Below are 12305 nucleotides of genomic sequence, written 5' to 3'. Positions count from 1 at the left end.
CTTTGGAGAGGCTAATCAGAAACTAAAAAGAAGGCAACCATTTGCCTCATCTACCTATGACTTGGAAGCCCCCCTACTTCAAGTTGTCCCACCTTTGTTTCAAGTTTTCCTGCCTTTCCAGACCAAACCAACGTTCATCTTACATATGTTGATTGATGTCTCATGTCTCCCTAAAATGTATAAAACCAAACTCTGCTCTGACCACCTTGGGCTTATGTTGTCAGGACCTTTTGAGGCTGTATCATGGCCATGCGTCCTCAACCTTGGCAAAACAAGCTTTCTAGAATAACTGAGACCTGTCTTAAATATTAAGAGTTCATATCCAAGTCTCTGGTTTATTCATGTATTTTTTTTTCTTTTCTTTCTTTCTTTCTTTTTTTTCTTTTTTCTTTTTTTTTTTTTTTTTTGAGATGGAGTCTCACTCTGTCACTAGGCTGGAGTGTAGTGGCCAGATCTTGGCTCACTGCAACCTCCGCCTCCCAGGTTCAAGTGCTTCTCCTGCCTCAGCTTCCCAAGTAGCTGGGACTATAGGTGCATGCCACCACACCCAGCTAATTTTTGTATTTTTAGTAGAGACGGGGTTTCACCATGTTGGCCAGGATGGTCTCAATCTCTTGACCTCGTGATCCACCTGCCTTGGCCTCCCAAAGTGCTGGGATTACAGGTGTGAGCCACTGCATCCTGCCCCATTCATATAATTTCAAGTAAAATTATATAATATAATATAATAATTAAATAAAATTTTATAACATAATATAATAATTAAATAAAAATAATATAAAAATCGCATATACCAAATGCAGCCTGCACTGAAGCCGCATTGGTAAATAATTTGGTGTTTTTTTAAAAAAATTAAATCACTTTTTAAGTTGGAAGTATTTATATGCAAACAGTTCAGTCTGTGGTCACTGCTGGGTATTTCATTACCTGGCTTTGTTTCTATATTCCCTGTCACCCAGACACAGACACAGACACACAGCTACTTGTTTTCTGTTATTCTAATAGCACCTAATGCTTGAGGTTAAGGTTTGGCTTTCTATGTCACAAAGTCCTCTTCAGGGTTGCGGTATGACTCTTTAGGCTCAGAGGCAATAGAGACAGATGCCAAAATCTAAACCTGCATAATTGTCTGCTTCCTCCTCTCAGGAGCATGCAAAATTCATGGATTTAGAGAGGCCTGCCACACCTCTCAGCTGTGCTATTCGGCTATAATTCATCTTTGGAGCAAAGGGATTCCAAATGAAAAGGTCAAACCACTCGGAAGCTGTATTGGCATCTAACAGAGCAATTCTGTGTCCTGGGATATCTACCAGACCCTCCAGGTGAGGCTAAACTGGATAAAATTCCACCTCCGCTTCTCAAAATTGTAGCGAATAGTATTACAAATCTCACAGGCTGTCAAATACAGATTGGGCTTGACTCACTTTCAAAGGAGAGAGAGGACTGTGACTCAATATAATTATTGTATCTTACTAACCCCCCTGCCCACTCTGCTGGAGCCCTCCCGGCTAAGAACTCTTTTGGTCCCTGACTACACAGGCTTTTCTTGGCACGGAAGAGCACCTGCTCCGGGGTGCTTTCCATTTGTCACTTGCCAAAGGGCTGCAGCCAATGTGCAGTTGAAGTGCCTGGCTTGAAAGCATTCCAGGGCAGTGTTTTGTGGGTTTGAGGCTTGTCTTCACTCGTACGCATCGTGTGCGGGAAGTTCCCCAGGGAAGTGAGGCAGTGGCTTGGCAAGCTAGACTTATCGACGATCTTCCATTATGTGTGTCTGAGGCCAGCTCCACCAGCAAATGGAAAGCATCCAGGCTCTCTGAGGAGGCTGACAATTTGTCAGTGATTTCCAAATGCATTGTGGTGTATTGTTTTCTTCCAATTCTCAATGTTGGATGTCGAAAGTTGTTTTTCTTCCTTTTGTTTTAGGTCACAGAATTTTAAGTCTCAGTTCTGCATTTCCTGACTATATTTCCTTTGCAAATTTTGCAGTGTAACCTTTCAGATCTGGCAGTGTAACCTGTTAGAAATCTCTCCACTCCCCTTCCTTTCCATGATATTATTTCTACTTAGCATTTAGTCCACAATGCCTTTCAGTAAGATCAGAAATTTAATTATGTACGTATTTAAAATCTGAACCCATTAAGATCCCTTGAAAATGCTGCTTACCAGGTGTGCATTCACGGTGAGTATGCAAAAATGTCATGAAACAATGAGGTTTTAAAGCTTAACTTAAAACAGGCCAAAAGACTAGGTTTTTAGATAGAGAAAAATGGCTCCATAAGCCTTAGAAGAAATCAGGAAAATGCATTAAATCAGTGAGAAATGAAACTAAGAGGACTATATTCATGTGAAACTTATTGGTGGAAGAGAAAGAGAGGTGTTAAATGGGAAGAAGGAATGAAGACTTTACCATGTAAATCGAGCTGGTTCCTCTTGCTAAAGGCAAGGGCTGCTCAGTTCTGGGTCCTTTCCAGTGTCTCTCTGCATCCTCCCCATACAGATTCAGGCACTCCTTCCTCTTCGTGTCTGTATGTAAGTCTCATTGTTCTTGTGTGTCCGTTTACCTTTATGTGTATCATTTTGTGCTTCTCATTATTATCATGATGTATTGTGTCTTCCCCTAGACTATAGGATCCTCAAGGGTAGGGATCATGAGAAGTGTCTAGGATGATGCCTCGCAGAGCAGGCTGGCAGTAAGTGTGAGAGTTCTTGTGGGGAAGGGGCATCATAGTATCTATGATGGGTGTGGCAATGAATCCCCTAGATCCCTCTTCAAAGAAGGCTTGTTACTTGGGCTGCCAGGCTTGTCAGGGGATAGCCTTCAGCTTTCAGCCCACCCAAGGATGGTCTCAGCTGTAGAGAGCTATCTCAGCTAAGGGTCATAACCTTTTGGGGATGGGCACACCCAAGGACTGGGCGGGCCACCTCTGCCTGGCTGGGGGCAACTCTGAAGGGCCATTCTATCTCCAAGGCTTCTCTACGGGCTTGGCCAAAACTCTATGGGGTCTGCATTGCAAGTTGACTTTTCTCTCTGCCCATTTCTTTTTTGAAACAGTCTTGCTCTGTCATCAAGGCTGGAGTACAGTGGCGCCATCTCTGCTTACTGCAACCTCTGCCTCCTAGGTTCAAGTAATTCTCCTGCCTCAACCTCCTGAGTAGCTGGGGTTACAGGCACCCACCACCACACCGGCTAATTTTTATATTTTTAGTAGAGATGGGGTTTCACCATGTTGGCCAGACTGGTCTCAAACTCCTGACCTCAACTGATCCACCCACCTTGGCCTCCCAAAGTGCTGGGATTATAGGCGTGAGCCATCATGCCTGGCCTCTCTGTCCATTTCTGTTTTCACCCCTTGCTTTCACAGGTGGTTGTCCCAAGGCCCTCCCTAGTGAACACTGTATATTAAATCCCAGCTCAGGCCTATTTCCAGGAGAAGCATGCTTGTAACACCTTTTAGCAGGGGTTGAAAAATAATAAGACTGCTGGAAGGGACTGGAGGAAGACTATTTAAGAGAAAAAACGTTTGTATCTTAAAGCACCTAGGGTTCTAGATGAGAATCAACAAAGGTAAAAACTGAGAAGCCAGAGTAGCCTGTTGGAAAGAATAACAGCGGGGAAATCCCTGGACCAGGCACTCCTGCCAGCTCTGCTGAGAGCCTGGCGCTGTCACATCACCCCTGGAGCCTTCTGTCCTTTCCCACAAAGGGAAGGAGGCAGAATATAAGATCTGCAAAGTTCCTGTCACCTCTTACCTTCTATCAGACTCATTTAGGAACTTGAGAAACATTTAGAGACAACTTGGCTGTGAACAAAAGGTTTCCAAATACGACCTCAAAACCATAAATCTAGGAGACAAACCTGGAGGAAAAGAAAATGCACCATTCGGAGCTGCAGGTGGTGCTATAACATCCCTCAGAGACTCATTCTGACAACTCACAAAGGCTTGTGTGAAAAAGAAATTCCCTTTTTTTTTTTTTAATTCCTTTAATTTTTTTTTTTTATTGCATTTTAGGTTTTGGGTTACATGTGAGAGATTGTTGCATAGGTACACACATGGCAGTGTGATTTGCTGCTTTCCTCCCCTTCACCTATATCTGGCATTTTTCCCATGCTGTCTCTCCCCAACTCCCCACCCTCCGCTGTCCCCCCACTATTTCCCCCCAACAGATACCAGTGTGTGATGTTCCCCTCTCTGTGTCCATGTGTTCTAGAAATTCCTTTGATAACTGCTTGTCTGGAGTGGACGGACACCTTTCAAAGGAAATGAGGTAAGAGGACAAAGAGGGCGTGGGCTCAGCAGACAGAGGAAATTGGAATAGAAACACTGTGAGAGATTAAATCACATCTAGAGAAGTATAATCACTGATATTTAAGATGAAGAGATTGGCAAACAGGAACATTTTGTAGTCTCAGAAGTAAAATGTATGTATATCAGTAAGTTGGGCCACAAATGAAAGTTGGAATCTTAATTATTTTGTTATTTCCCTTTGGTTTTAGTGTCCTCTGGTTTATATTTTACCTTTAGTTAAAACAATTGTGATTCGACAAATTATTATTAAATACCCACTGTGTCAGGCTTCTTTGGTACAGTCAAAAAAATAATAGAATAATTTTTAAAATGTATGGTAAAGGGGCTGGGCATGGTGGCTCACATCTGTAATCCCAGCACTTTGGGAGACTGAGGCAGGAGGATTGCTTGAAGCCACGAGTTCAAGACCAGCCTGGCAACATGGTGAGACCCTCTTTCTCCAAGAAAAGAAAAAAAAAGTTAACTGAACATGGTGGCACACACCTTAGTCCCAGCCACTTGAGATGCTGAGGTGGGAGGAACGCTTGAGCCCAGGAGATTTTGGTTGCAGTGAGCTATGATTGTGCCGCTGCCCTCCAGCCTAGTCAATAGAATGGGATGGTGTTTCTAAAAAAACCAAACACTATGAACATATTCAGACTGTAAAACATAAAAATAAAAATAAAAACCACACACACACAAAGAAATAAAAATTAAAAAATGTTATGGTAAAGGTATGAATAATAGAATAGAAGGAAAAGCTGAACCAAGACGACCACCAGGAGAACCAGGAAAGCTACAGGGATCTAGCAGTGGGAACAACAAAGAGTCTTTCCAGACTTCCAACTCTTTTCATACTGTTACCTGCTTCTTCATTGTTTCAAATTTTAAAATTTTGCTTTAAGTTCTGGGATACATGTACAGAATGTACAGGTTTGTTACATAGGTATACACGTGCCATGGTGGTTTGCTGCACCTATCATCCCATCATCTAGGCATTAAGCCCCACATACATTAGGTATTTGTCCTAACACTTTCCCTCCCCTTGCCCACCACCCCTTGACAGACCCCAGTGTGTGATGTTCCCCTCCCTGTGTCCATGTGTTCTCATTGTTCAACTCCCACTTATAAATGAGAGCATGTGGTGTTTAGTTTTCTGTTCCTGTGTTAGTGTGCTGAGAACAATGGCCTCCATCTTCATCATGTCCCTGCAATGGACATGAACTCATCCTTTTTTATGGCTGCATAGTATTCTATGGTGTATATGTGCTACATTTTCTTTATCTAGTCTATCATTGATCGGCATTTGGGTTGGTTCCACATCTTTGCTATTGTGAACAGTGGTGCAATAAACATTTGTATGCATGTGTCTTTATAGTAGAAAGATCTATAATCCTTTGAGTATATACCTAGTAATGGGATTGCTGGGTCAAATTGTACTTCTAGTTCTAGTTCCTTGAGGAATTGCCACACTGTCTTCCACAATGGTTGAACTAATTTATACTCCCACGAGCAGTGTAAAAGCGTTCCTATTTCTCCACATCCTCTCCAGCATCTGTTGTTTCCTGATTTTTTAATAATCACTATTCTAACTGACATGAGATGGTATCTCATTGTGATTTTGATTTGCGTTTCTCTAATGACCAGTGATGGTGAGCTTTTTTCGTAGGTTTCTTGGCTGCATGAATGTCTTCTTTTGAGAAGTGTCTGTTCATATCCTTTGCCCACTTTTTGATGTTTTTTTTTTTTTTTTTCTGGTAAATTTGTTTAAGTTCCTTGTAGATTCTGGATATTAGACCCTTGTCTGATGGTTACCTGCTGCTTAAGATTCAACTTTTCAGGAGACAAGGGAATAGACTAGCTTGAGTCACTGGCCACATCTCAGCTAGAAGAGTGGAACATCTTGACTGATGGTCCTACCAAGAATTACATGCACTGGGGGAGGGGCCATACTCTGAAGGAAAGTCAAGGGTCTGATGCCAAAAGAGGGGGAAAAGGAGGGATGCTGGACCAGCAACATTTTTGATGTCTCTCATACCTACTATATTGTTTGGCAAACTGAAGTACTTAGTTTCTCAGACCCCTTTGCAACAAGGAATGTCTAAGTGACATTTTTGGCCGATATGTTCAAGCAGAAGTCTGCTAGAGAGTTCAGGAAAAAAGTTGTGCTTTCTCTGATAAGAAGGACAGATGCATCTGGCACTGTCTTTTCCCCTTTCTTCTTGCTCATTGCTATAGCAGCCGTATTGTGACCATGAAGATGAAACATCAAGTAAAAAATAGTGGAGGAGAAGAAAGGAGCAGGCTTAGAGCCTTAGTGTCATTATTAAGGGGCATCCCTGTTTGTGAGCTGCTGTTACTGAGGGTTTTTGCTGCTTGCAGCTGAAGGCATTTCTAACTGTTACACAGGGAATCTTACTTAAAACTATGGATTCTAGAATGCACTTAGAGGAAGTGAATGAAATATAAATTGGCATAACCTAAGTGGCAGGTGGGATTGAAGGGAGGGATAATCATTCCAGGTGGTCTAGTAGTCAGAACATCTGTGCCCAGTTTCTGCATGATGCGTGTGACTTGGGTCAGGCTAACTTTTCTGAGCCTAGTTCCATTCCACTGAATCCACTTTCACCTCCTTTCTTTAAATTTAGGGAAAGATGGTCTTTTTTTTTTTTTTTTTTTTAATAGCAAAAAAGACACCTCCACGCTGATCTGATGCAATTCAATTCCTTCTCACCTATTGCAGGAACTTCTTATTTTGTTTTACAGTTTCTCCTTCTCTCCTGCCTTCATCCCACAGCCTGCTTACATTTTAAAGTTTCTTTCATATATATATTTAAAATCCTTTAGCCACAACACTGTGGTTTTTCTTCACCTTGAAAATTGCACTGTGCTTTTTGAATGTATTCCCTTACCCCCCAGTAACTCTATCTCCAACAGCTGTTAGACAGTTAAACTTCACACTTCACCGAAACTGTTTTTGACAAAGATATCTGTGTCATTAGAGGGTAGCTTGTATGAGGGCAGGGATTTTGTCTATTTTGCTCACCCTTGTCTGCCCAGTCCTCAGAGTAGTGTCAACAACATACTTCCTGCTCAGTAAATGAATAACTATCTTCTAAATCATCAAAGCAGATGTACTCTGCCTTCCTATCTGACTCACTTCTTGAAGTAGCTTTGTCATTTTTGATCATTTCCTTGTTGAAACTCACTCATCTTTTGGTCTTTTTAACAATTGTTTTTTCAGCCGGGTGCAGTGGCTCTCGCCTATAATCCCAGCACTTTGGGAGGCCGAGGTGGGTGGATCACAAGGTCAAGAGATCGAGACCATCCTGACCAACATGGTGAAACCCTGTCTCTATTAAAAATATATATATATTTTTTTCCTTGTTTCTTAACTTTTTATTATGGGAATTTTTTTTTTTTTTTTTTGAGACGGAGTTTCGCTCTTGTTACCCAGGCTGGAGTGCAATGGCGCGACCTCAGCTCACCACAACCTCTACCTCCTGGGTTCAGGCAATTCTCCTGCCTCAGCCTCCTGAGTAGCTGGGATTACAGGCACGTGCCACCATGCCCAGCTAATTTTTTGTATTTTTAGTAGAGACGGGGTTTCACGATGTCGACCAGGATGGTCTTGATCTCTTGACCTTGTGATCCTCCTGCCTCGGCCTCCCAAAGTGCTGGGATTACAGGCTTGAGCCACCTCACCTGGCCGGGAAATTTTAAACATATATAAAAATAGGAAAAAAAACCAATGAAGCCTAAGGTACCTATCACCCAGCTTCAGTGTCTGGCCAACTATGTTTCATCTAAACCTTCATTGACTCCCCACTCGTATTAACTTGAAGCCATTCCAGATAGCATATCATTTCAGTCACAAATATTTCAGTCTGTATTATAAAAAAGGAAGTCTTTTTAAAAGCATAATCCTAATACTGTAATTGGCAAAATTATTAGCAATAATTTCTTTTTTAAAAAAACTTATTAAAAAAAGAAAAAAAACTTTTATTTTAGATTCAAGGTACATATACAGGTTTATTATATCGGTAAACTCTATAACAGGGGTTTGTTTAACAGATTATTTCATCACCCAGGTACTAAGCCTAGTGTATTCAATAGTTATTTTTTCTAGTCCTCTCCCTCCTCCCACCCTCCACCCTCAAGATGGCCCCAGTGTCTGTTGTTCGCCCTCTTTGTAGCCATGTGTTCTCACCAACTTCTAAGTGAGAACATACTGTATTTGACTTCTTTCTTCCTGCTTTAGTTTGCTAAGGGGAATGACCTCCAGCTGATCTCATTCTTTCTTATGGCTTCATAGTACTCCATGTTGTATGTGTATCACATTTTCTTTATCCAATCTGTCATTGATGGACATTTGGGGTGGTTCCATGTCTTTGCTATTGTGAATAGTGCTAGAATAAACATATGAGTGCATGTGTCTATATGGTAAAATGATTTATACTTCTTTGTGTATATACCCAGTAATGAGATTGCTGGGTTAAATGGTAGTTCTATTTTTAGCTCTATGAGGAACTGCAACACTACTTTCCACAATACTGGAACTAATTTACACTCCCACCAACAGTGTATAAGGGCTCCCTTTTCTCTGCAACCTCACCAGCATCTGTTATTTTTTTAACTTTTTAATAACAGCCACTTTGACTGGGATGAGATGGTATCTCATTGTGATTTTGATTTGCATTTCTCTAATGATCACTGATGTTCAGAATTGCCACAAAATGAGTAAAATACTTAGGCAGCTAATCAGGGAGGTAAAAGATCTCTACAATGAGAATTACAAAACACTGCTCAAAGGAATCAGAGGTGACACAAACAAATGCAGAAACATTCTATGTTCATGGATAGGAAGAATCAATATCATTAAAATGGCTGTATTGCCCTAATAAATTTACAGATTCAATGCTATTTCTATTAAACTGCCAATGAAATTTTTCACAGAACTAGAAAAAAACTATTTTAAAATTCATATGGAACCAAAAAAAGAGACTGAATATCTAAGGCAATACTAAGCAAAAAGAACCAAGCTGGAGACATCACTTTACTTGACTTCAAACTACACTATAGGGCCAACAGCAGGGAATGGTACAAAAATGGACACATACACCAATAGAACAGAAAAGAAAGCCCAGAAATGAGGCCACACACCTACAACCATCTGATCTACAACAAAGCTGACAAAAACAAGCAATGGGGAAAGGACTTCCTATTGAGTAAATGGTGCTGGGATAACTGGCTGGCCATGTGCAAAAGATGACACTGGACCCCTTCCTTACACTGTATTAAAAAATAAACTCAAGATGGATTAAAGACTTAAATGTAAAACCCAAGACTATAAAAACTCTTGGAAGACAACCTAGGCAGTATTATTCTGAACATAGGACCTAGCAAAAATTTTATGACAAACATGCCAAAAGCAATTGCAACAAAGGCCAAAATTGACAAATAGGATCGAATTAAACTTAACAGCTTCTGCCCAGTAAAGGAAACTGTCAACAGAGTAAACAGACAACTTATAGAATGGGAGAAAACATTTGCAAACTATGCATCTGACAAAAGTCTAATATCCAAATATTTGCAAACTATGCATCTGACAAAGATCTAATATCCAGCATCTATAAGGAACTTGAAAATATTTACAAGAAAAAACCCCATTAAAAAGTGGGCAAAGGACATGAGCAGACTTTCCAAAAGAAGACATACCTGTGGCCAACTAGCATATGAATAATTTCTTAATATAGTCAGTTTCCTTTTTTTTGTTTTGTTTTTAATCTTTTTGGTTGTTTTTGGAGAGTGGGATGGATCTCTTTCTGTCTCTATTTCTTCCACCTTATCTGACTAGCAAATTGGGCTGTAGGGGCTAAGCCTGGTCAGGCTCTTCTGAGCTCTTTACAAGGCAAGCAGGCTGCAGGAGTCCCATATCTCTGCTATTGCCATAGGGAAGCTCTCAGGGTCCTGCTTTACTTGCAGTTTTTCAATTTCTGTTGTGCTTGGGCAGGTGAGTTAAATTTAAGGTGAGCTCTTAGGAAACCCATCTGCTTTGACCAAAACTCAAGCTGATGCATTGATTGTCAGCCATCTGACCTTCCAAACCTGCTTCTCAATTTGTTCTGAATTTGGGAAGAGTGCTGTTAAGCTTCATCAGCTGAGTATGATTATTGTTGAGAAAGAGGGAGCTCAATGCCAGATGAATGAGCTAAAATTTAAAAGTGGTTGCTTCTGGGGAAAAGAAAAGGCACAGAGGGTGGGTGGGGGAGGCAATGGTTTTCCTTTTGATTTAAACTCTTTAACAGATGAGTTTAGTTTTACAAGATATATACATATAATATGTGGACAAACATCTTAAAACAATGAAAACCTAACATATCAAAATATATCACCTCCTTATACATGCACCACACCCTCTCAGACTCCCAGACACCTGGGAATCTTCCTCCCACTTCCTGCCTCCTAAATGTGCACTGTGTTCCACAGCAGCCCACATCCCTGCTGCTCCTGCAGTGCTTCCTGTCCTTCCTCATCTCTCACCTGGTCCACTGCAGCAGCCCCTGCCTACCCTACATGTTACAGTCTGAATTCTGGGTCCCCAGTTCATAGGTTGAAGCCTGAACCCCCAGTACTTCAGAATCTGACTGCATTTAGACATACGGCATTTAATAAGGTAATTAGGGGAAAATGAAGTCATATGTGTGGGCCCTCATCCAATGCGACTGGTGTTCTTCCAAGAAAAGGAATTTAAGACACAGACGTACAGATAGAGGAAAGATGATGTGAAGACAGAGGAGAGTATGGCCACTTGCAAGCCCAGGTGAGAGGCCTCAGAAGAAACCGCTGCCAACTCAGTCTCAGATTTCCCCCTTCCAGAACTGTGCAAAAACTCATTTCTGCAGTTTAAGCCCCCAGGCTGGGGTACTTTGTTATAACAACCATAAGAAACTAATACACCATCTCCCCACCTTCCTTGCCAGGATCTGATCCACCTTCTTCTAATTTTTGAAAAGTTAGAAGAAGCTTTTCAAAAATGTGTGCTTGATAAAGCTACTCTCCTGCTTAAAATCCTTACAGGATCCCTCATTGCTACTAGAACCCTTAGCACGAGATAACAAATCCGCTCCTACTTTCTCTCACCTGACTCTCCTTATACCTAAGCCTCAGCTGTAGTGAATTACAGTAGACCCCTGAAAAACACGGGCTTGAGCTGGGCGGGTCCACTTGTCCGTGAAATTTTTTTACTACAAGTTATACTCTGTGTGCCGGCTTCTCCTGCCTCCTCTGCCACCTCCTCCACCTCTTCCGGAGACAGCAAGACCGACCCTTCCTCCTTCTCCTCCTCAGGCTACTCAACATGAAGACAGTGAGGATGAAAACCTTTAAGATCCACTTCAGTGCAATGAATAGTAAATATATTTTCTCTTATGATTTTTAAAATAACATTTTCCTCTCTATTTTTTGTTGTGAGAATACAGTATATAATAGATATGACATATAAAATATGTGTGAATTAACTGTTTATGTTGTCAGTGAGGCTTCCTGTTAACAGTAGGCTATTAGTAGTTAACGTTTTTTGGCTTTTTTTTTTTTTTTTTTTTTTTTTTTGAGAATGGAGTTTGGCTCTGTTGCCCAGGCTGGAGTGCAATGGCATGACCTCGGCTCACTGCAACCTCTGCCTCCCTGGTTCAAATGATTCTCCTGCCTCAGCCCAGCCTCCTGAGCAGCTGGGATTACAGATGTGAGTCAACATACCTGGCTAATTTTTGTATTTTTAGTAGAGACAGCGTTTCACCATATTGGCCAGGCTGGTCTCAAACTCCTGACCTCAAGTAATCTGCCTGCCTCAGCCTCCCAAAGTGCTGGGATTACGGGTGTGAGCCACTGCAACTGACCAGTAATTATGTTTTTGAAGCATCAAAGCATATGCAAATTTTGACTATGTGGGGGATCAGTGCAGTGCCCCAACCCCCATGTTGTTTAAGGGTCAACTATACTTGCATTCACCAAAGATGC

General features: G+C 41.3%; 1 protein-coding gene across 1 annotated transcript in view; it reads left to right on the top strand.

Moving 5' to 3' along the window:
* TDRD3 (tudor domain containing 3) overlaps positions 1 to 12305 on the top strand; it is a 408301-nt gene that overhangs the window by 182317 nt on the left and 213679 nt on the right. The window contains exons 15-16 of the transcript XR_012514351.1: positions 1147 to 1322; positions 4210 to 4266. The gene's annotated coding sequence lies outside the window, so the exon portion shown is untranslated. The remainder of the gene's footprint in view (positions 1 to 1146; positions 1323 to 4209; positions 4267 to 12305) is intronic.

The sequence above is a fragment of the Saimiri boliviensis genome, chromosome 16, assembly GCF_048565385.1.
Source record: "Saimiri boliviensis isolate mSaiBol1 chromosome 16, mSaiBol1.pri, whole genome shotgun sequence".
Lineage (NCBI taxonomy): Eukaryota > Metazoa > Chordata > Mammalia > Primates > Cebidae > Saimiri > Saimiri boliviensis.
This window is presented reverse-complemented; position numbering and strand designations above follow the sequence as displayed.